The sequence below is a fragment of the Trichomycterus rosablanca genome, chromosome 1, assembly GCF_030014385.1.
Source record: "Trichomycterus rosablanca isolate fTriRos1 chromosome 1, fTriRos1.hap1, whole genome shotgun sequence".
In the NCBI taxonomy this organism is placed as follows: Eukaryota; Metazoa; Chordata; class Actinopteri; order Siluriformes; family Trichomycteridae; genus Trichomycterus; species Trichomycterus rosablanca.
This window is the reverse complement of record NC_085988.1, coordinates 1,407,200-1,432,238: the sequence shown is the minus strand read 5'-3', so window position 1 is coordinate 1,432,238 and position 25,039 is coordinate 1,407,200.

The following is a 25,039-nucleotide window of genomic DNA, read 5'->3' as shown; positions in this document are numbered from 1 at the left end:
AGGAGAATTCTAAATGCATGTAACCCACGGCTGGCTAGTGGCTTCCTGGGCATTGTATCTACTGTTGACCAGCTGGTTAAGACAGGATCAATGATTGAGAAGGATTGGGCCTCCTCGAAAGGGTACTGGAGTAGAGTACAAAATATCTCAGGAGAACGCCAAAGCAAAAAAAATCTAAGAAAAGGTGGAGATAAGAACATCGGGGATGGCAATCTCGCAATGGTACATGGAGCGCCCTCCCTTCTCATTATCCCTATACAGATCCGTGGAGCTAACATTGATGCTGTGTTGGACACTGGCAGTACATACACACTTATTCAAGAACGTTTGTGGAAGCAGTTAGCTTGGGAGAATGAAGAATTGCAACGCTGTGAAAACCAAGCCTTCATTATGGCAGATGGCCAAGAGAGTAAAGCTGTTGGCAAAACACCTCTAGTGTTAAAACTCCACGATGTTTCATATAAAACCGATGTGTATATCCTGAGGGAGGATAGTCTATACATGCTAGTCCTGCTTGGCTTAGACTTTTTAATCGCCAGCAAAATGTCTCTTAAACCGCACCTGGGGGAATACACCTTACCGAGCGGGAAGTCCCATAAGTTTCTGGTAAAACCAAGAACCACACTTAGCTGGACCAACATAGCAGGTGGAGTTAATTTCTACATGGCCATGGTGAAGAATGTGCCACAAGTGGACAACATGTTTAACTGTCAACCAGAGTTAGTACGACCACTGCTGCAGAAGTGGTCGACTGTCTGGACAGAGAGTTTGGGATCCACCCATGTGGTAAAACATCGCATCATCACTGCAGATGAAGTCCCTATAAGGAGAAGAGCTTATCGGACCTCCATCCAAAAGCAGGACATTATCAAGGAACATGTCCAAAAAATGCTAAAGGACAACATAATCGAACCTTCTTCTTCCTCCTGGGCTGCTCCTGTGGTTTTGGTACCCAAACCTGATGGATCATTACGTTTTTGTGTGGACTACCGTGGTCTAAACTCCAAGACTTTCCATGATGCTTATCCTATGCCCTTAGTGCATGAGATCCTTGAATCAATGCAGGGTGCTGCATATTTTAGCACACTAGATCTACAAAGTGGTTACTGGCAAGTGGCAATGGACGAAGAGAGTAAACTAAAGACTGCCGTCATCACACCGCAAGGTTTATACCATTTTAAAGTGATGCCATTTGGGCTGAAAAATGCTGGCGCCACCTTTCAACGGTTGATGGAACAAGTGTTGGGAGAGTTGAAAGGGAAAATGTGTTTCGTATACATCGATGATATTATCGTTTTCTCGCAAACTCCAGAACAACATCTTCAGCACTTGGATGCAGTCTTCAACAAATTACATCAGGCCCAGCTAACTCTCAATGTAAAAAAGTGTCACCTTTTCCAGACTCAAATCGATTTCCTGGGGCATGTAGTATCTGGCCGGGGAGTAGAAGTAGATCCTGAAAAAGTGATAGCCATTTGCAGATATTCTACTCCAACGGATCTTAAGAGCCTACAAAGATTTTTAGGTTTGGTGGGCTGGTACCATAAGTTCATCCCTAATCTGGCTGATATATCTACGCCACTAAATCACCTAAAGAAGAAAGACGTAAAATGGGAGTGGTCTGTAGACTGCCAAAACGCCTTCAAGAGCTTGAAGGAAGCCCTTCAAACTGCCCCGGTCCTGGCTCAACCAAGGAACGATGTCACTTTCCAAGTAATGACTGATGCAAGTGACGTTGGACTTGGTGCTGTCCTCACCCAGCAAATCTGTGGTGAAGAAAGAGTCATAGCATATGCCTCCCGGGCTTTAAGAGGAGCAGAGCTGAGATATTCCACCACCGAGAAAGAATGTTTAGCTGTGGTTTGGGCAGTGGAAAAGTGGCGGCATTACTTAGAAGGAGCGGTATTTGATATCTTTATGGATCATAGTGCCCTTACATGGGCATTTAACTCTCCTAAAACGGTTTCAAGATTAACTCGCTGAACTCTACGTCTCCAAGCTTTTGACTTCAGAGTGCACTACAGGAAAGGTTGCTGTAATGTTGTGCCAGACACACTATCACGAGCCCCACCTACAGTAGAAGGAAATATCTGCATTGCTGTGGCCAAAACCGATTGGTGCAACCTGCCGACTTCTCTTCAAGAAATTGAAGCTGCTCAAAGAACAAGCCAAGTTTGTGAGCAAGTAAAGGAAACCTGCCAAAGCACCAATTTGGGTCGGGTGCAGTACCAAGAACAGCAAGGCGTTTTGTACCGGGGTGTGCCGTCCAGATTCGGTGCCTATAATTATCAGTTGGTGGTTCCAGAAGACTTGGTCAAGCAGTTCCTGAGGTACTTCCATAGTAGCCCTTTTGGAGGTCACCTTGGCCGGATGAAAACTCTAAGAAAAATTCTAGAAGTGGCTTGGTGGCCAACTATAAGGAAAGATGTGTGGGAATATGTAAAGGAATGTCAGACTTGCCAAATGTACAAGAATCCAAATACAAAACCAGCTGGGTTATTGCAACAAACTGAAGTCAAACAGCCTGGAGAAATGATCGGAGTGGATTTCATGGGTCCCCTTCCCATGAGTCGATCAAGAAATTCTGTGTTAATGGTGGTCGTGGACTACTTCTCTAAATGGGTGGAAGTGTTCGCTTTAAGAGATGCCAAGACGCCACGGGTATGCCGCATACTCCGTGAGGACATTTTTACACGCTGGGGTGTCCCTACTTACATCGTTTCAGATCGTGGACCACAGTGGACAAGTGACATGATGGCCAAGTTGTGCGAGACCTGGGGGGTGACCCAGAAATTAACTACGGCTTACCATCCCCAGACTAACCTCACAGAGAGGGTGAATCGCACCTTGAAGGCTATGATTGCCTCCTTTGTGGGTAAGCATCATCAAGACTGGGACCGCTGGTTACCCGAATTCCGACTGGCCATCAATACAGCTGTTCACGAATCTACTGGGGTATCACCTGCCGTGTTGGCTTTGGGACGGTCTATTAAGGGCCCGTTTGAACGCCTCATACATTGTGCACCTACACCACACACTGCTGCATATAGTACTTTGCATAACCATACAGCCTTACTTAGGGAAGTTGAAAGACATGTGGGTGTAGCTCGATCCAAACAAGCTAGATATTATAATGTCCGGCGCAGAAGCGTACGATTTGTGGTCGGGGATCTAGTTTGGATCAAGGCTCACCCATTGTCTGATGCTTCAGCCAAATTCTCAGCCAAACTTGCACCTAGATGGAAAGGGCCTGCTAAGGTTGAGAAACAGTTGGGTCCCAATAATTACAGAGTGAGCTGGGGTACAGATAAAGAGAAGATAGACAATCTCAATGTTGTGGACCTTAAACCATATTATGGTCCTCCCTTGCCGCTGGCTGGGGGGGGGGGGGGGGGGGGTCTGTAACAAAGTTACAATTGTTTAATTAGTTTAAAAAATAAAAAGTGGGGAAGGTAGGAAATAATTACCTTATTACAATAATATAAAAGGGTAATTTCTTTCCTCTGTATGGAGGTGCCCCAGACGTTTTTGCTGTACGTCATGGGATCGTCAGCCAATCAGGAGGCAGGCTTAGAGATAAACAAGGAAGAGAGTGATTGGGAAGGGAGGCATGGTGACCGGCGTTGCAAACTTCTCCCACCGATGGAATATATACTTTTTTGACTGTCGTTTTTTTACGCATATAAGTGTGCGCGCACGCTATTTTTTGGGGTTTTTTTGGGGAATTGCGTGGACAGACAAATAAAGACGGAGCGTTTTGTTGGGAGCAGCAACGGACCCACAACATGCGAACGGGCTAAAGGGGGTGAGCTACCTGGGTTAAGGAAGGACCGCCGAGTCCCGGATTTGGTGTAATAAACTTTTGCCCTCCCTATCTTACCGGATTTAGCTCTACACTGTCAACAGACTTGATGGTGGCCGCCGAGCCTTTATTAATTTTTGAGTTCGGGAATGGCCATAACAAATAGCTGGGTCTTTGATTGTTATTTGTGATTATGATGTATTTGTTAAAGTGTCGGATAATCAGGGTCATGAAATAATTTAGCTAAATAAACGCATTATATGATTGTTAAAACTTTGTTTGTGTGGTGAGCTAGGAGAGAGAGATTTTTACGCCGCCCCATCCTAAAAGGTGTTTGTGCGTCCAGTTTTTTATTCTTTCCTTTGAACTATACACATTAAGGATTAGAATGGGGGGGTGAACGTTACAACTTAATGCAGTTTAAAAAACATTTTCCACCAAATTTTCAGTCAGGAAATGTAGTCAGTGTATTTCTCTTTAATTCTCACTTCTGGAGAACACCTGAAGGATCGGCCTCTGGTGATAAAGTATGCAAACGAGAGAATGCAAATGTGTACACGTATGTGTTTAACGTGTGCCCTGACAACCACTGCAGGTAACACCTGGAGTTAATCAGGTCTGCAAATATGAGGCTGGAGCTTAGATTTGGACAAACGCTTCCTAGAACTGTAAACTTGATCATATGTAAATAACACACGTGGCCGTTGTAATTATTGGTTATTGGGATTTGAATACAGAACTGATCACTGATTCCACCGTTATGCGATTGGCCGATTTTGGTCATTATGCAAACCCCCAATATATGCCTCCACATTAATGGTACCTTCACACCTATGCTATGGGAACTGATGTTGACCTTTACACCAACATTTAGCAGACGCCTTTATCCAAAGCGACTTACAGTACAGGTACAGTATGCAGTCTGAGCAATTGAGGGTTAAGGACCTTGCTTAAGGGCCCAACAGCAGCAACCTGGCAGTGGCGGGGCTTGAACCAGCGACTTTCTGACTACTACTCAAGTACCTTAACCACTAGGCTACAGCTTGTCCATTCTGTCTTTTGGTCCATCTGAGATCTGCTCATGCCCATAGAACTTTGCGTCACTTCTGCATAGAAAACGAGCATTTTTTTGTGTAGTTTAGTTTCAGGTTGAATAGCCGCAGTGATGGCTCAGCTCTCTCCATTATAGTTCCTCCACAAAAACACTTGCTGACCTTGTTTTGTGGTACTTCACAGGGGCACAGACATGCTAGAACAATTAAGATGAACTTTATACAGCGATAGGTGTGACTGAAACACCTGAAACTTTAAGCCTTAAAGCTCGTATGTCCCTTATAAGTGTATATAAAGCTTTAACTTCAGCTGCATGTGTTAACATTCTTATTGAAATCTCTTCCACAGGAGTCCTTTCACAGTCCGTCCCTCGCAGATACTATCTAATCCAGTTGGGCAGAACCTGGTCTGATGCTCTGACTTACTGCCGAACATATTACACGGACCTGGTTACCGTCAGAAACAATGACGACTTTGTCCAAATTCAGACTGAAGCACTGAACCAACAGCTCACGTCTGATGCTTGGATTGGACTGTCTGTTAATTTAAGTTCTTGGCAGTGGTCTCTTGGAACCCAACCAGTTACTGGTATTTCACACTGGGCTTCTGCTTTTGGAGAGCCAAACAACGTGGGCCGTGAGGAGTGTGCCGCGATGACTCAGAATGGATGGTGGGATAAGGATTGTGTAACTCTTTTACCTTATGTTTGCTTCGATGGTGAGTAACGATTTATCAACTGTGTGTTTCAGTGAGAGCGATGAACCTAAATGTGCTCTAAAATATAAATGTTAAAGGGTTACAAAAGACAAAAACAACCAAAGCAATGTAGCTGTGAGTAGAAATCATCAGGGTCCATTTACTTTAGAGAACAGTAGCATCCAGTAGCAGAATAAAACAAATATAGAGTTAATAAACTATTAAGGAAGTTCTGGGCTCTGGGACACCAATAATGCACTGCTCAGGGGTTTGAAGGACAAGCATAACATCAGAGGAGGGGATGGGTCTAGAGGACCAGCCAGGGTCAGTAATGGGTTTGGAGAGCAATATAGCCAGCTGTGTCCAGTGACCATTCATAGTAATTGGGTAGCATTGGCAACAGGTCAAAGGGGAGCAGCAGGAGACGGAGGCTCACCTAGAAGACCAGCTGGGACTGTAGCCAGAACCAAACCCGTGAAACCCGTGTTACATGAAATAACCTCTGAAATAATCAATTCTCTGTGGTGGGTTGCATGATGGAGCGACCAAAATAATTTAGGGCCTAATTGAAGCGTATGCAAACGATCAATAGTGGAAGCGAATAAACAGGATAACGAAACCAACAGTCCATCGAGAGCACGTGAAAACGTGTACCTGTCTGCTGAAGGAAGACCACAGGGAAGGATCCGGAACTGACCCACCTCAACGTCGGTCGGTTTCACTTTTTAGGCCCTGGTCCATGGAGAAATGGCTTTGTCTGCCAGCAGAACTTCTCCCAGGTTCAAAGGTGTACAAATCGGACTACAGCTCTTCGCTTTCTTTGTGTCCAGATATGTCCAGCCGCGGATCACTGGTCAGCACGCTCTGTGCAATTCGATGGAGAGTCGGATTCGGTACAAGTGGCCGAATAGACAGTGTTGCCAACTCCTCAGTAAGGAAAGTAGCTATTGGCTGTCCTAAAAGTCGCTAGAAGTCGCTAAATGACGTCATCACCTATTTGCATAAGGCCCATTTGCATGTAATTGATGCTGTAGAAGAGAGGAATAACATCGTGGGAGAGACAAAAAGTGGGTAAAAACAGCCTAACTACACTGTGTTCCAAATTATTATGCAAAAAGTGTTTAGGAGTGATAAGGTGAGAATTTTTTTGTTTGTCAGTTAAACTCATTGATGGTGATGTGTGTCAGGGCTCTTTATATCACTGAAAGCAATTGCAGACACCTGTGCTAATTAGTTTGGCAGGTGTGTCCAATTAAAGGCAAGACTACTTAAGAAGGCTGTCCCACATTATTAAGCAGCCTACATTTTCAGCCAAAATGGGAAAGAAAAAGGATGTGTCGGCTGCTGAGAAGCAACAAATTGTGGAGTGTTTAGGTCAAGGCATGACTACAATCAACATTGCCAAGACACTTCATCGTGATCATCGCACAATCAAGAAGTATGTAGCTGATTCAGAGCACACACGTGTGCGTGCTGATAAGGGAAAATTGAGGACTCTTTCCAACAGGCAATTACGTCAGGTTAAAAGAGCAGCTGCAAAAATGCCTTGTCATAGCAGCAGACAAGTTTTTGAAGCTGCTGGTGCCTCCAACGTCCCCCGAACAACAAGATGCAGGGTCCTTCAGAGGTTTGCAGCTGTGCGTAAGCCATCCTGTTGACCTCCTCTATCCACTGCACACAAGCAGAAACGGCTCCAGTGGGCCAAACAATACATGAAGACTGACTTCAAAACTGTTTTGTTCACCGATGAGTGCCGTGAAACGCTCGATGGTCCAGATGGATGGAGTGGAGGATGGCTGGTTGATGGACACCCCATGCAAACAAGGCTACGGAGGAGGTGGAGTAATGTTTTGGGCTGGAATCATGGGGAGAGAGATTGTCGGCCCCTTTAGGATCCCTGAAGGGGTAAAGATGACCTCCATAATGTATGTGGAGTTTCTCAAACAGCACTTCCTGCCATGGTTCAAGAAGCAGAACCGTGCATTCCGCAGCAAGATCATTTTCATGCATGATAATGCACCGTCTCATGCTGCAAAGAACACATCTGCATCTCTGGCTGCTATGGGCATAAAAGGGGACAAACTTCTGGTGTGGCCCCCATGCTCCCCTGACCTCAACCCCATTGAGAACCTCTGGAGCATCATCAAAAGGAGTGTCTATGATGGCGGGAGGCAGTTCACATCTAAGCAACAGCTCTGGGAGGGTATTCTGTCCTCATGCAAAACAATTGAAGCAGATACCATCCAAAACCTGACAAATTCAATGGACGAGAGAGTTCAGAAGCTCCTTTCGAACAAGGGGTCCTATGTGCAAATGTAACATCACCTAGAATAAAGTTTTGACTTGAAAACTGTTTGATTTCAGTTTGTAATAACCTGCTAATGCTTATAATTTCACAAATGACCATTTTTTTGTTCTTTATAAAAATGAAAAGGTTGAAAACTCTGCTGTGCATAATAATTTGGAACATGCATTTTGAGTGCATTTTGAGTGTTTTATTTTTTAAAAAATATACTGTTATCATTGGCAGTTTGTTCAAAAACCTTTCAATTGTACTCTAATAGTTGATGACTGGAAAATTACAATGACTGCAATTCATATAGGTAATTTTGGAAAATCTGAGAAAATATTATTTGCATAATAATTTGGAACACAGTGTATGTTTAGAACTACAAATGAACTTTCTTCTGTTGATTCGTGGTTTGTTTTTGTTTTTTAAGAAAACACTGAGCTACTCTGGGGAGGGTTGCCAGATTGCTACAGTAATTTTCAGCCAAAATGCATGAAAAAACGCCCAAAACACAGGATAAGCAGATGATGTTTAGCATTTCACAAATAATAAACCAGTTAAACCATGATGACATATACATTATAAAGGACAAATTATTTTTGCTTGCATGTCTTTAAAGTGGCCTACCAAGCAAGCAAGCAATGAAAGTTTGCCCGGTCGTACATATGAGAGGTTGAATGTACGAGACTTGCTTACCTTCATATTCAACTCAAATCACTTGCCTAACATATGAATCAGTGTATTGATGGGCGTGGCAACGGTGTCTTGGACTGGAAAGAATAACCTGTCAAACTGGGTTGAAGAATAACCTGGATTGGATGTGGTGGGAGAAGGTAGGGAGAAGGGAGACCTATGTATATTCCACCTGCTTTAGCAATAGCTTTTTTTTATTTATATTTTAAGCTGATAAAATAATTACAAACCAGCCCAAATTTTGTCCACCTGCCAAAGTGTTTTTCCCTGCCAATTTCCAACAAAATCTGCTCATTTTGGTGGAAACCCGCCCAATCTGGCAACACTGACTGTGATTGCGGGGAGGGGTTCACGGCAGGACCCGCTGCTCGTTGAGGACAATAACTGCAGAACAATATGTGTTTTCACGTTCGAGTCTCCAAAAGTCTCCAATAACACCAGAAAAAGTCGCTAGATTTGTCGCTAGTCGCTTTTTTGAAAAAAAGTCGCTAGCGGGGTCTGAAAAGTTGCTAAATATAGCGACAAAGTCGCTAAGTTGGCAACACTGCGAATAGATACTTTACCATTCGGGCTAAATCTTTAACTCTTCTGAGTTAACGACGTTCTAGAACCATGTGCTGAACTCCTTGAGCCTGAACTGTGCCAAACACTGAAAACTCTAAAAAAAAAAAAAACCCTCCTTTTTTTCTCCTTTGTCTTTTTAACTGCTTTTTCTGCTTTACTGCCTCTTTTTGAACTCCACGGCAGGGGCGTGGATGGCAGGAGGTACAACCAATCCGATTCGAACCTCCCCTAAGATCAGGAAAAAAAGGTTTCCTCCCACCATGCAGTTTAACCACTTGTGGTCAGTAGGTGATGCTAAAACCTTAGTTTTGACAAAAACATTCCAAGCTGGCTCTTAATATCACTGAAATAATAAAAGAACAAAATCTAAATAACCATATATGGATTAAACAAGTCTAACATACAGAAATCGTTACATACGTGATTTAAGCATGCAGTACAAATGTTCCTTTATCCCAGTATACCACAATGGTATAACATGATACTTAACACTATATTTTTAGTTAAAAACAGTATTAAAAAAATAGGAAATGATAAATAAAAAGTATAATTGTGTGGGTCGCATGTCGAAGGTCGCTATTCAATTCGATACCATATAATTGTTGGATTGTTCTTTTGGTATAATTAACTTTGCTTAGCACATTTCACAATGCTTCTCAAGTCACTGGAATTCCACGTGTGTGTGTGTGTGTGTGTGTGTGGTTAAAGGAAACACATTGTCTTGGCATCTTTAGGGCTTTTGTGAGTTTTGAAAGCCCACACTTATGGGTTCTTTATTACGGTCTGGTTCCTGACTGTTGGAATCAAAAATGGGTCTGGTTGTGACCTGCATGGCCTGTAAGATTCGCTGAGGAGTTGTAAATGTTGGGGAAGGACGTTTATGGTCCTCTTTTATGAGTACTGAAGACGAACAGGTCTCAGGATGAAGCAGGGAACTGAAGAGAGAGAAATAATCCTTTTTAGCTGCGTTCCGCTACAATAAAGTTCATGTTAATGAAGTGTTTGTAATTCTTACAGACAGGAACACGGGTGCTGCGAGGTACATTCTGTACTCGAACACTTTGAGCTGGTACGACGCTCAGACCTACTGCAGGCAGCATCACACTGACCTGGTCAGTACAAGAGACGACGCTGAATATTCCACCATGTTTGGAATGAGCGGCAATACTTTCTGGATCGGCCTGTTCAGAGACTCCTGGAAGTGGGTGGACAACACCGCGTCCAGCGTTAACTGGTGGTTACCTGGACAACCTGATGGAGGAATTGAAAGTTGTGCGTGTCTAAATCCTGATAAACTGATTGCTGATTGGCCGTGTAACAACGTTGTACCTTTCTTCTGTTACAGACGTGAGTTTGCTCTGGCGTTTTAGCTTTATGATGATTTTACAGTGTTAGACATGATGATGATTTAATTTATATGTTTTCAGCAATCATTGGACAGCAACGTCTCATCAGGATGAAGGTTCAGTCGGACCAGGATGTGAATGATCCCACAGTAATGGCAGCGATCTTAGAGAAGGTGGGTCTTCTTCTACACATGATTCTACTGTAATAGAAACTTTATTATTCAGAGTAAATCTGAGTCTCCATCTAGTTCTGATCCTCAGGCTGTTCTGTAATCTTCACCAGCTGCTGGTAGTGATATGAATTCATATTCTACATGATTTACTGATCAACTTTATATTCCGTCTCACAGATCAAGGAGAAACTGAAGAATCACGGTCTGGAGAAAGACGTTTCTGTGAAATGGAGAGAGCAACCAGATGGACACGTGTTCAAGAACATAAAGTAAATGATCAGACTGTAAAATACACCGATCAGCCATAACATTAAAACCACCTCCTTGTTTCTACACTCACTGTCCATTTTTATCAGCTCCACTTACCATATAGAAGCACTTTGTAGTTCTACAATTACTGACTGTAGTCCATCTGTTTCTCTACATGCTTTTTTACTCCCTTTCACCCTGTTCTTCAATGGTCAGGACCCCCACAGGACCCCCACAGAGCAGGTATTATTTAGGTGGTGGATGATTCTCAGCACTGCAGTGACACTGACGTGGTGGTGGTGTGTTAGTGTGTGTTGTGCTGGTATGAGTGGATCAGACACAGCAGCGCTGCTGGAGTTTTTAAACACTGTGTCCACTCACTGTCCACTCTATTAGACACTCCTACCTAGTCGGTCCACCTTGTAGATGTAAAGTCAGAGACGATCGCTCAGCTATTGCTGCTGTTTGAGTCGCTCATCTTCTAGACCTTCATCAGTGGTCACAGGATGCTGCCCATGGGGCACTGTTGGCTGGATATTTTTGGTTGGTGGACTTTTCTCAGTCCAGCAGTGACGGTGAGGTGTTTAAAAACTCCAGCAGCACTGCTGTGTCTGATCCACTCATACCAGCACAATACACACTAACACACCACCACCATGTCAGTGTCACTGCAGTGCTGAGAATCATCCACCACCTAAATAATACCTGCTCTGTGGGGGTCCTGTGGGGGTCCTGACCATTGAAGAACAGGGTGAAACAGATGGACTACAGTCAGTAATTGTAGAACTACAAAGTGCTTCTATATGGTAAGTGGAGCTGATAAAATGGATAGTGAGTGTAGAAACAAGGAGGTGGTTTTAATGTTATGACTGATCGGTGTATGTAGATTTTTGTATCATTTCTTTTTCTGTGAGTGAATAATTGTATCTGATACTTTTATGTTATCGTGACTTTTCTAAAACCAAACAAATAGTAACATGAAATTAGAATTTGATGATTATAAATGATTTAACTGGTGTAGAATTGTAGATAAACTTTTTGGTTTGGCCTCTTCATTCCTCTTTAGTAATCAGCTGGTAAAATCTATTAGTCCTTATAGACTTAAAATGAGAAAAATGTCTTTATTATTATTATTATTATTATTATAAAATTACACATTTATTTAATCAATAAAAGAAACATATCGAGCCACTTTTACTGTTATTTTATTTGCTGTGTGTTTTTGTTCATGTCACTGGACAGCAGCACCATGCAAGATTTCACCACATGATCTAAAACTAATCACAGGGAGGGTAAAAGGAAAGCTGGGTCGGGATGACCTGAAAGCAGCAGGAGCAGTAATTACATTCCTGATACCTACAGCCCATGTGAAACTCCTTACTTAAACAATAAGTACAGGGGTGCTCAGGTGGCACCACAGCAGAATGTTGGAGCTACCGACCTGGCTGGGCATCTGACCGACAGACAGGATTGACCGAGTCTAATGTAGGGAAGGTCGGGGAGGGTTTCTCATGGCTTCCACCGCAGTATGTGATCCCGGGACTGGTGGAGTGTCGATGTACACAATATGGATCTGTACGGGAACTAATAGAATAGAATAGAATCTTTATTGTCACTATACACAAGTACAATGAAATTTCGAGTGGCATCTCTCCAATAGAGTAGCAGCAGTAGAAGAAAGAAAGACAGTAGTAGCAATCACAAGTAATTAAAATTATTTACACAGAAAAATTATTTACACTCTAAAAGATAAAAAATAAAATCTTTGCTCTCTTGTAAAGTGAATTTACATTTTTGCTTTAAATATTAAATATTAACTGTGTGTATGCAGATGCTGCATAGTCCGTGTGTGACCCGTAGTCCTGTGTTTGTGTGTGCTCAGTCTTTTCCAGTTCTGTGGTGTGTGATGGAGGCCACAGCTCTAGGAAAAAAGCTGTTCCTTAGTCTGTTTGTGCGTGCTTTTATTGTCCTGAATCGTTTGCCTGATGGTAGTAGCTGGAACAGTGTGTGTCCGGGGTGTGTGGTGTCTAATAAAGCAGCAGATTGGGACTGGTGCATTACAATGAGGTATTACTGGTTTTGGACAGTTGAGCAGATTGTCACTGGTTCATCTGTGGATGTTAATAAGAAGCTCTAGGCTGCTAGAGCAACTCATGGCTCTACAGCGATGTTGAAGGAGCGTTAATACTATTCCAACTTAGTCTAGATATCAGGTTTTATCACTTGCCATGCCGCTCAAAGTTCACCTGATGGAACCAGTTTGCCACTGACCTTTTTAAAGCGCCTCCAGTGAGACAAACGGTTTCCTCGTTCCTCGAGAAGTTCCTAGTGAGAAATTTCATTAATGGAGAGAACTTATGAGCAGTTTAGTGTTTTAACGTCGTTCTTTTTATAACCAAAAGCGTTTTAGACTCTCACAATATCGCAGAACCTCGAGCTGTATCTGTAAGGGTTCGGTCTACGCCGCCGATCACCAGCAGCTCTCAGAACTCCACTTCCCGAAGCCCCATTATTTAGCTGGTTGATGATTCTCAGCACTGCAGTGACACTGACATGATGGTGGTGTGTTAGTGTGTGTTGTGCTGGTATGAGTGGCTCAGACACAGCAGCGCTGCTGGAGTTTTTAAACACCTCACTGTCACTGCTGGACTGAGAATCGTCCACCAACCAAAAATGTCCAGCCAACAGCGCCCCGTGGGCAGCGTCCTGTGTCCACTGATGAAGGTCTAGAAGATGACTGACTCGAACAGCAGCGATAGATGAGCGATCGTCTCTGACTTTACATCTACAAGGTGGACCGACTAGGTAGGAGTGTCTAATAGAGTGGACAGTGAGTGGACACGGTGTTTAAAACCTCCAGCAGCACTGCTGTGTCTGATCCACTCATACCAGCACAACACACACTAACACACCACCACCATGTCAGTGTCACTGCAGTGCTGAGAATCATCCACCACCTAAATAATACCTGCTCTGTGGGGGTCCTGTGGGGGTCCTGACCATTGAAGAACAGGGTGAAAGCAGGTTAAAAAAGCATGTAGAGAAACAGATGGACTACAGTCAGTAATTGTAGAACTACAAAGTGCTTCTATATGGTAAGTGGAGCTGATAACATGGAGAGTGAGTGTAGAAAACTGTAGAAAACTGTAGAAAACTCACTGGTTACTAACCCTCGCAGATAGCTTAACTGAGGTCTAAGCTTGGGGAGAGACTCTGTGTGAAAACTAGTGGCGGGCGTATCGATCCAAATATCGATATTATCGATACTAACGTTGGTATTGGTATTGGTATGATGGTAACGTTGTGAGAACGTAAAGCTCCAGAAACAAGAACTCTGACCCGCTTTAAACAACTGAATTTATTTACAACCCTACTGAGAGCAGCTACTTACAAACAATGTATGTATTATAATAATACACCTAAAGGTCATGATAATTCATTCAGATTTAGCAATTGGATGATGCATCTACCTTAATTATTAAAAAAGTATCGGTATCGGTATCAATATCGGTGATACTGGCCCTGTATTTACTTAGTATCGGATCTATACCAAATTTTGCAGTATCGCACACCACTAGTGAAAACACTGAGCTGGACTTAAAGGGGTTAGCTCATTGTCTTTAAGTTTATTAATTTCTGAGAGCGAACATTTTTAGTTAAAGGAGCATTTTCAGCCCCAAGGCTTTTTTTTCTTTGTTTGCCGTTCCCGCCTTTTTTACTACCACCTTTTGGAGTGCTTTTCCCACATGTTTGTCCATGTCCCCTGTAGAGCAATGGTAAAGCACTGCACTTTGGTTCAGTGATGGCGCTTTTCCACCAAAAGAACCATGGTTCTTGGACCGGTTCTGTTCAGGTTTCTTTGAAGAGAACCGACACGCGTTTCCACCAGTTCCAACAGTTATCTGTGGGGATTTGTGCTGCTGTTACAGATGTTGGTTTGTATGTATAAAGCATGGATCAGCTGTTGGTGATAAGACGATGTGACGTGTTTGTCTCAGTTCTTGTTTTCTTTAGTTTGTTGACATGAGAAGCGTTTTGCGCTTCACTCTCACCGCGACTCTCGGCACAAATAACCGATTTACTCAGCGCTCGACTCGAGAGATAAAACATCATTAAAGTTCCACGATACGAACAAACATCCATGTGAAATAACCATCAAACCCAGTCTAATAGCTCCACATGTACCTGCGTTTAGCTGGATTTACTTCACGTGTGCTGGTTCTGCAGCTCCAGGTTCTAAATAATAAACTAAATAAAGAGTGACGTGTCTGAATGTACTAACAGTACCACACAGGAACACTAGATATCTCTCAGTTATTACTGGTTATAAACACTCAAAATTAATCGGTCAGTGTTTTAATACAATAAGCCACGTTACGCTTTGTTTTTCACGTTAAGCGTTTATTCTGTCCGGGTAACTTTTACCACGTCATATCACACAGATCATCTCTTTAAAAATATCAGCGAATATCAGCAGCATTATAATGTTATAATGTCTTATGTGAAAGCACCCAAACCTATGGAAGTAAATTTGTCTCATCAGATTTTGAAATTTAAAAGCCTTTGAATTTTGATTACTGAACTTTTTTGCCTCACAATTCAACCCACATATTTTACAATAACTCATTTTCACTTACATTTTTCGATGTTAACAAATTCAAAATAAAAAATTCAAAATAATATATATTCAGGTTGCTCAAATTCGATAGGTCAAATTCAGATCACAAAATTCAGATTAAAAAATTCCGACTAAACATCCGGGACACGCAGGATAAGCAATCGATTCCAGAGCCGTAGAGAGAACATTCCCATAGAGAAGCGCTGTGACGGGGGCGGGACATTTCTCTGTGCAGCTCCGGGTGGAGCTCTGTTCAGTTCCACTACTGAGCAACATTTTCAGCTATATGTTGCTTTGTTTTAAATAAATAATGAATTTGATGTCATTAATATACTTAATCCTGTTATTGTTTAGCATTTGCTCAGCACTAAATGTTACATGTTTATCTTTATTAATAGGTATAACCCAATTTAGCTCAGTCAATTAAGCTTAATTAATGCCACACGAGTCTTTTCAAATAAAATGAGTTGATTAATCAAGAGTCTTGTTACAGAAATGATAATAAAACATTAGAGCCATAATAAATCATGCTACTTTTACTTTCATACTTTAGTACTTGTACACAGTGAAGTGGAGGTAAAGAGTATTTTTACTTTTACTACTTCTTTTACTGGAGTAATATGTTACCTTGGATATCTCTACTTTAACTCAACTACATGGTTTGTGTACCTTGTCCACCACTTACATTAGACAAAATGAACTTGTGCATATTAATTATGAATTAATTTATGTATTACATGTAGGAATCAATTATTAATTATTCATGAAATAAGAGATGAACTCATGCTATGTCATGTACCTGCACTATAATGTTAAAGGTTACGGTGGTGTGTTTATCAATCTGTTCATTCAGTTCAGGTAAACATTATGAATCCAGCCACATGGTTTAGTGTTTAACCAAAATGATTATTATTATTATTATTATTATGAATCCTCAGGAAAGTGAAGGGAGATTATAGTTTATGCAAAAAAAACAGCTCTTTAATCTCTGTACTGTATATTTTCTCTACTACTTAATGATATCACATTATGTAATGTATGCTAATATACAGTACTGTGTGTTAACAAGAACGACCTATTAAGTCATTATAAACATAAATTTTCCACTTTATATACCAAACTGACATTAAAGCAGATGCAGTAAATGTAAAAGCAGTTGAAAATACCCAGAAATTGTACAAATGTTTATTATTTAGTGTTTAATATTTCATTCACTGCTGCTTGTCCCATCCCAGCTAGCCTTGTAATTGTGGCCCACTTCCGGCGCAGCTGGGCCAGAATTGCCCCCAAAGCACTGCGATACCATTTATTTCCCGTTTTCTTCTCCTCATAGATAAAATAATACATTTATTCTACAGATTAACTACAGATTGTACAGCAGAAAGTATTTTATTAACATAATTGCAGCAAGTATAATATACAGTATATATATATATATATATACAGTGGTGGAAATAAGTATTTGATATTATTAATTATTATTATTAAGTATTTGATACACAGTATTGAATGAGCTTTAATTATTTTGCAGCTGTTGTCTAATGCTAGAAACTGTTAGCCTTTTAGCTAACGTTACCTGAAGTGTTTCAGTTCAGACTACCAGTTAACCTGAAACTTACTAGATAACATTACCGAACAGTTTCCATTTCCAAATTACTCTCTATCTTAATCCAAAACTCATTAATAGACTTTCTGCTTACATTTTGCTAAGTAAAAAGTTGTTAAGATTAAACGTTTATTTACCAAACACGAACAAATAATTAGTCCTCTTTTTTAACGGCTCGCGTCGCACTGTTGCTATGGTGACGCTCGTGCGCCACAGCCGGACAACCAGCGTCAGCTCGCACGCGTTTCTACGAGCACCAGCCAAACCCAGCTGTGGTAACAACTGGGCCGGATCTGGCTACATTGATTCTGGCCGATTCTGACACTCGGCCGACTGTGCCGATAAAAAAGAGGGAGCTGGACCAGATGATTGTGCTAGCTGGGATATGAGAACATGACAGCGCAGGGTTTTTTTGAAACTATTGGAGGGATACATAAACCACGTGACCGTGTGGCGGCGAGAACAAGGAGTGTCGCAACTCTCTCTCTCTACGGCTCTGATCGATTCTGTCTCAAATCGAACCGACACCCAGCCAATCAAGTTACACTCCAGCGATCAAGTGACAACGAAGCGGCTTCGTTTACAGCAGAGCCGTAGAGAGAACAGAGTTGCGACACTTCGTGTTCTCGCGGTCACGTGGTTCATGTACCCCTCTAATAGTTCCAAACAAACCCGGCGCTGTCATGTTCTCATATGGGACCGGCAGCAGTGAATGAAATATTAAACAGTAAATAATAAACATTTGTACAATTTCTGGGTATTTTCACCTGCCTTTACATTTACTGCATCTGCTTTAATGTCAGTTTGGTATATGAAGTGGAAGATTGATGTTTATAATGACTTAATAGGTCGTTCTTGTTAACACACAGTGCATTATATTAGCATACATTACATAATGTGATATCATTAAGTAGTAGAGAAAATATACAGTACAGAGATTAAAGAGCTTTTTTTTTTGCATAAACTATAATCTCCCTTCACTTTCCTGAGGATTCATAATAATAATAATAATAATAATAATAATAATAATAATCATTTTGGTTAAACACTAAACCATGTGGCTGGATTCATAATGTTTACCTGAACTGAATGAACAGATTCATAAACACACCACCGTAACCTTTAACATTATAGTGCAGGTACATGACATAGCATTAATTCATGTCTTATTTCATGAATAATTAATAATTGATTCCTACATGTAATACATAAATTAATTCATAATTAATATGCACAAGTTCATTTTGTCTAATGTAAGTGGTGGACAAGGTACACAAACCATGTAGCTGAGTTAAAGTAGAGATATACAAGGTAACATATTACTCCAGTAAAAGTACTAGTAAAAGTAAAAATACTCTTTACCTCCACTAAAGTACTAAAGTATTTACCTTCAAATGTACTTAAGTATGAAAGTAAAAGTAGCATGATTTATTATGGCTCTAATGTTTTGTGATCATTTCTGTAACAAGACTGTTAGGACTCGGCCTACACACCCCGCAGCCGCTAGAGGGAGCCAGACCGCAGCTCGACCTGCGGGCTCCGATGTTCGCGCTGCTGGAGGCCGACCGACTCCCTCTGCGCCCACCAGGGGGAGCCAACTTTGCAAATAAGTGCAGCGCGTGTATATATCATTTATTGGTGCATCAAGTGTGTATTTTTTCTCCAGAACAGTTTATTTATTTATTGGGGAATATTTCAGGGTCTTATTTTTACACGTGAACCGTCAGTGTTTTCAGTTTGTTATTTATGTTGGCTTGGGCTGGCCCAGCCCTCTGTTTCAGCCACTTTTCCTGATTTAGGTTCACAGTGACTTTATATCGCGTCGGTCCCGCCCCTTCCGGGTCGACGCTCCGCGATTGAGTTCACCCTTTGGAAAATCATATCAGAAGGGTGTGACCAATAATGGACTCAGCGGGTCACACAACCCTGCAGCAGGCGGTCCAGCTGCAGGAGTCAGCTATTCGTAGACACGAAAGCATACTTAATGATCTGTCCGAACGTTTTAGTACGCTCACGGTTTCTCAACCTCCGGTCAGCCCCTCGCTTCATACCCATACCACCGAACCCCCGATCGCCCCACCGGAACGTTATTCAGGGGAAATTCAAAAATGTAGGGGTTTTGTTCTACAGTGCTCCTTAGTGTTTGAGCTACAGGCTTCTCGTTTTCCCACAGAACGGTCCAAAGTAGCATATATAATCTCACTCCTATCGGGCCGTGCCTTACTCTGGGCCATGGCACTCTGGGAACAAAAAGCTCCAGAGTGTAGCTCAGCAGAGGAGTTTTCCAAAGCACTGATGGATACCTTTTATGCCCCTCGGGGGGGTAAGGAGGCGGGACCCCGGCTGTTGGAGTTAAGCCAGGGGTCACGACCAGTCATTGATTACATAATTGAATTTAAAACCCTAGCCGCAGAGTGTGGTTGGGACCAGGATGCCCTTAGAGCTGTGTTTCTAAAAGGTCTTAGCGAGAGACTCAAAGATGAGTTAGCCACCCGAGATCTGCCTTCCTCCTTGGGACAGTTATATGAGGTGGTCAGCCGTCTCGATCTCCGCCTAAAACAACGGGCCCGTGAACGGGCTGAGACGGTTCGACACACAGCTGCACGGGGATCATGGCCTCAACTCTCCACCCCTTCGGTTTCATCCCCTGTCGAGGAGGAACCCATGCAAATTGGCACCTCTCGCGCACGCCCCGAAGCCTTGGATCGTCAACGCGGACGATCAAGGTCGGGAAACGCGCTGGCCCGGCCCTAAGTGGGGGCTCGGGTCGAGGCCGGTTTGCTGCTCCCAACTTTGGTCTAATATTAATAGCCACTTTGGGTTGGAAAAAGGGGACAACAAACAATATGGCTGTATGGATAGATTCAGGAGCGGCCAATAATTTCATGGACCTCCAACTGGTGAGCCACCTTGGGCTTACACCACAACCATTGGCCGTCCCACTTCCCATAGTAGCCATTGATGGTCATCCCCTTGGTGGGGGTTCCGTTCGATTTAAGACCCCTCCCATCACCATGCAGTTAGGGAACCATTCCGAAACTCTGTCCTTTTTCATCACCCGCTCTCCCAAGATGCAGATAATTTTGGGCTACCCGTGGCTCAGACTTCATAACCCTGCCATAGACTGGAAATCGGGCTCAGTCTACTCATGGAGCCCCAGGTGTCAGGAGTCGTGCCTAATACGGCCCTCATCGCCTGTCGATCTGCCGGGTAAGCAATTGGTCTCTTCTCCGGACCTAACTACTGACCCTTCTGTGTATCACGACTTAGCAGGAGTGTTCAGTAAAGCCAACGCCCAACAATTGCCTCCACATTGGACCTTTGATTGCGCTATTGACTTGCTCCCAGGAATGTCGCCTCCTAGAGGTCACTTGTTTGCCCTCGCCGCACCAGAAAGGAAGGCCATGGAGGAGTACATTAAAGAAGCTCTAGCGCTAGGTTTCATCCGACCCTCTAGCTCACCAGCGGGCGCAGGGTTCTTCTTTGTGGGCAAAAAAGATGGAACCCTGCGTCCCTGTATTGACTATAGGGGCCTCAACACTATCACAGTTAAGGACCGTTACCCCCTGCCACTTATGCATACCGCTTTTGAGGCTCTGCAGAAGGCCCAGATTTTCACCAAACTGGACCTTCGCAGTGCCTATAACCTCATTCGCATACGGCAGGGGGACGAGTGGAAGACTGCCTTTATCACCCCCACGGGGCATTATGAATATAGGGTGATGCCCTTTGGCTTGACCAATGCTCCGGCAGTCTTCCAGCGATTCATAAATGAAGTACTTAGGGAGGCGTTGGATCGTTATGCCTTCGTTTACCTGGACGATATCCTCATTTATAGCTCCTCGCTGAAGGAGCACATCGTCCACATAAGGAGGATTCTCCAACTTCTTCTCCAACATCAGTTATTCGTGAAGTTGGAGAAATCAACGTTTCACGTTCCCTCAGTCTCCTTTTTGGGCTTTATAGTATCCCATGGTGAGCTTAGGATGGATCCAGCCAAAAACCAAGCGGTTAAGGATTGGCCAGTTCCATCATCTTTGCGCTCAGTTCAGCGATTTCTGGGGTTTGCGAATTTTTTCAGACGGTTCGTCCGGTATTTTAGCTCCGTTGCAGCCCCACTTATTGAACTCACCAGACGTTCAACAGGTGCCTTTCAGTGGTCCTCCTCGGCCGAAAAGGCATTTGGCTCCCTCAAGAAGCTTTTGATCTCTCCCCCTGTGCTCCGCCTCCCGGACCCAGAGCTCCCGTTCATAGTGGAGGTGGATGCATCGGATGTGGGGGTAGGCGCAATCCTCTCTCAACGTTCGGGGGAGGATCAGAAATTACACCCTTGCGCCTATTACTCCCATCGGCTCACCCCGGCCGAAAGAAATTACCCTATTGGGGACAGGGAACTCTTGGCGGTCAAATTGGCGTTAGAAGAGTGGCGCCACTGGCTGGAGGGAGCCTCTCATCCGTTTTTGGTCTGGACAGACCATAAAAACCTGGCATATATCCAGCAAGCCAAAAGGCTAAATTCAAGGCAGGCTCGCTGGTCCCTATTTTTCGGGAGGTTTCAGTTTACCCTCTCTTATCGCCCAGGTTCTAAAAACACCAAGCCTGATGCTCTTTCCCGCCAGTGGGATCCTCCTGAACCAGACTCAGAAGCCAAGCCCATCCTCCCAGCTGCCCAGATCGTAGCTCCTCTCACCTGGGACATTGAGAGAAGAGTAATTGCTGCCCAGCGCAGGGAGCCAGACCCTGGCGGGGGCCTCGAGGGCAAGCTGTTTGTCCCAGTCAGCATGCGACGCCAGGTGCTTCTATGGGGGCACGCATCCAACCTCACTGGTCATCCAGGAGTTTCGCGCACTCTGGACTTTGTGAGACGCCGCTTTTGGTGGCCGGCCATGCAAAAGGAGGTACGCTCTTTTATAGCGGCCTGTGAAGTCTGCGCCAAAAACAAGGGATCCAGGGCTCGACCCCAGGGGCTTCTTCTGCCCCTACCCGTGCCATCTAGACCCTGGTCCCATGTCGCGATGGACTTCGTCACGGGTCTGCCCACCTCTAAGGGTCTGACAACGATATTGGTCGTGGTGGACCGTTTTTCTAAGGCGTGCAAATTCATACCCCTCTCTGGGCATGGGAACGTCGGGAGCCGTTCCAAGACGGGGGGGTACTGTTAGGACTCGGCCTACACACCCCGCGGCCGCTAGAGGGAGCCAGACCGCAGCTCGACCTGCGGGCTCCGATGTTCGCGCTGCTGGAGGCCGACCGACTCCCTCTGCGCCCACCAGGGGGAGCCAACTTTGCGAATAAGTGCAGCGCGTGTATATATCATTCATTGGTGCATCAAGTGTGTATTTTTTCTCCAGAACAGTTTATTTATTTATTGGGGAATATTTCAGGGTCTTATTTTTACACGTGAACCGTCAGTGTTTTCAGTTTGTTATTTCTGTTGGCTTGGGCTGGCCCAGCCCTCTGTTTCAGCCACTTTTCCTGATTTAGGTTCACAGTGACTTTATATCGCATCGGTCCCGCCCCTTCCGGGTCGACGCTCCACGATTGAGTTCACCCTTTGGAAAATCATAACAAAGACTCTTGATTAATCAACTCATTTTATTTGAAAAGACTCGTGTGGCATTAATTAAGCTTAATTGACTGAGCTAAATTGGGTTATACCTATTAATTAAGATAAACATGTAACATTTAGTGCTGAGCAAATGCTAAACAATAACAGGATTAAGTATATTAATGACATCAAATTCATTATTTATTTAAAACAAAGCAACATACAGCTGAAAATGTTGCTCAGTAGTGGAAATGAACAGAGCTCCACCCGGAGCTGCACAGAGAAATGTCCCGCCCCCGTCACAGCGCTTCTCTATGGGAATGTTCTCTCTACGGCTCTGGAATCGATTGCTCATCCTGCGTGTCCCGGATGTTTAGTCTGAATTTTTTAATCTGAATTTTGTGATCTGAATTTGACCTATCGAATTTGAGCAACCTGAATATATATTATTTGAATTTTATAAACTTGAATTTTTTATTTTGAATTTGTTAACATCGAAAAATGAAAGTGAAAATGAGTTATTGTAAAATATGTGGGTTGAATTGTGAGGCAAAAAAGTTCAGTAATCAAAATTCAAAGGCTTTTAAATTTCAAAATCTGATGAGACAAATTTACTTCCATACAAACCTCGACACTGTGACACACCCACATATGAAAAACTCAGTATTCTGTGGTACCAGATTAGATGCTGGTTTGCTGTCTGGAACCTTTTTTTTTTTCAGTGGAAACACGCGGAACCGGTTCAAAATCAAGCTTGGGAACCGGAACGGAGCCGGATCCACGTCGGTGGAAAAGGGGTATGGGTTGCTGCTTTCGACTCCAGCCTCAAGCACTCAACAGTAAAAGCACACAAACACAGTCTCCACACCTCGCACTTTGTTTTCTTTGTTACATCAGTTCACTTTCACTTCTTTTCCTTGGCCTTTTGTCCCGTTTGGTTGTGGCGTCGGCTCTCGGTGGCTCTCGGCGGATCCGCACATCGATTTGGCACAATTTTTACGCCAGATGCCCTTCCTTACACGACCCTCCCTATTTTATCCGGGCTTGGGACCGGCACTAGTTTGTGCATCTAGCGGCTAGGTATGTATAGGACAATTCAGTGTTTCCAATTATCCTGGTGGCATGTTTTTGGACTGTGGGAGGAAACCCACGCGGACATGGGGAGAACATGCAAACTCCGCACAGAAAGTACCCGGACCGCCCCACCTGGGGATCAAACCCAGGACCTTCTTGTTGTGAGCCGACAGTGCTACCCACTAAGCCACCGTGCCGCCCATCAGTTCACTGTCACTGTTTATTCTAAAATAAATAAACCAGGAGCTCTGCTCTTGACTGCAGCACATGTGAATGATGTTGGTTTGGGTTCAACAGAAGAAAATAATCAGCCATCCAACCTGTACATAAGTTCATCTGGGGGTTAATAAGGGTTCATGTGCTGCATGTGTCGCCGGTTCGTTGGTCTGGCTCTCCATGACACGTGAGACGTTGTTTAGTTTATTCAGCATAAAGAACAAGAGAGAGAAAATGTAAAGCACCCAGAGCCGAACCCTCTCTCACACGAACCCGGTGCTCGTCTCCTTCACACAGAGGTGCATCCTAAACCACCTGATCCCTTCAGCTGGTGTGTCAGACATTAATGATAAACTCTGACATCTATAAGAACCACCTTGATGCCTTGTGCCTGGTTCACACTACACGATTTTTGCCCTGAATATCTAGCATGTTAAATGTCTGGTGAGTGCGGTGTCGAACTACAGCCAATGAGAACGCAAGATACAGGGTTTGAAAACCTAGGAAACGTAATATAGTTTCTATCAGAATACATCAGCACACACACAAGCTTTACAGTATCTGTGACCTTATCGTTCTCGACAAACGTACAGACCCCCCCCCCCCCCTTTGCTGGTCACGTTGCCAAATCCACTCGGATTCATTTATTTTTCCACAAACGACTTTGATCTCTCGCTTCTTGTTGACATGCATTTTTGAATGTGGTGTCATTAAACTCCTCGTCACTTCTCGCGTGTGTTTACGTGACTGAACGTATTTCTGGAGACCGGACAGACTCGCCTGAGATTCCTCCCGATGATAGATTTTGTAGTGTGTGACCCCCGATCACCCATCAGCCATGTAGTGTGAAACTTATTAATCAGACATCATCATCATCATTTATTTTATTGATATAGTACCTTTCCCGTATTCGAGGACGTTTTACAACATGAACACTCAGGTAAAAGTACCACACTCAGAGTGACGCAGTGACGCCAAAAGCGAAGTGACGAATTCCAAAACAAAAGTGCTAAACTCAGGTTAGGAGCATCGCTATATTAACTTATATATACAGACAGAATGATCAAGTATTTGATGGGGTGTGAATACTTTTGCTCAGATATGCGCTTGT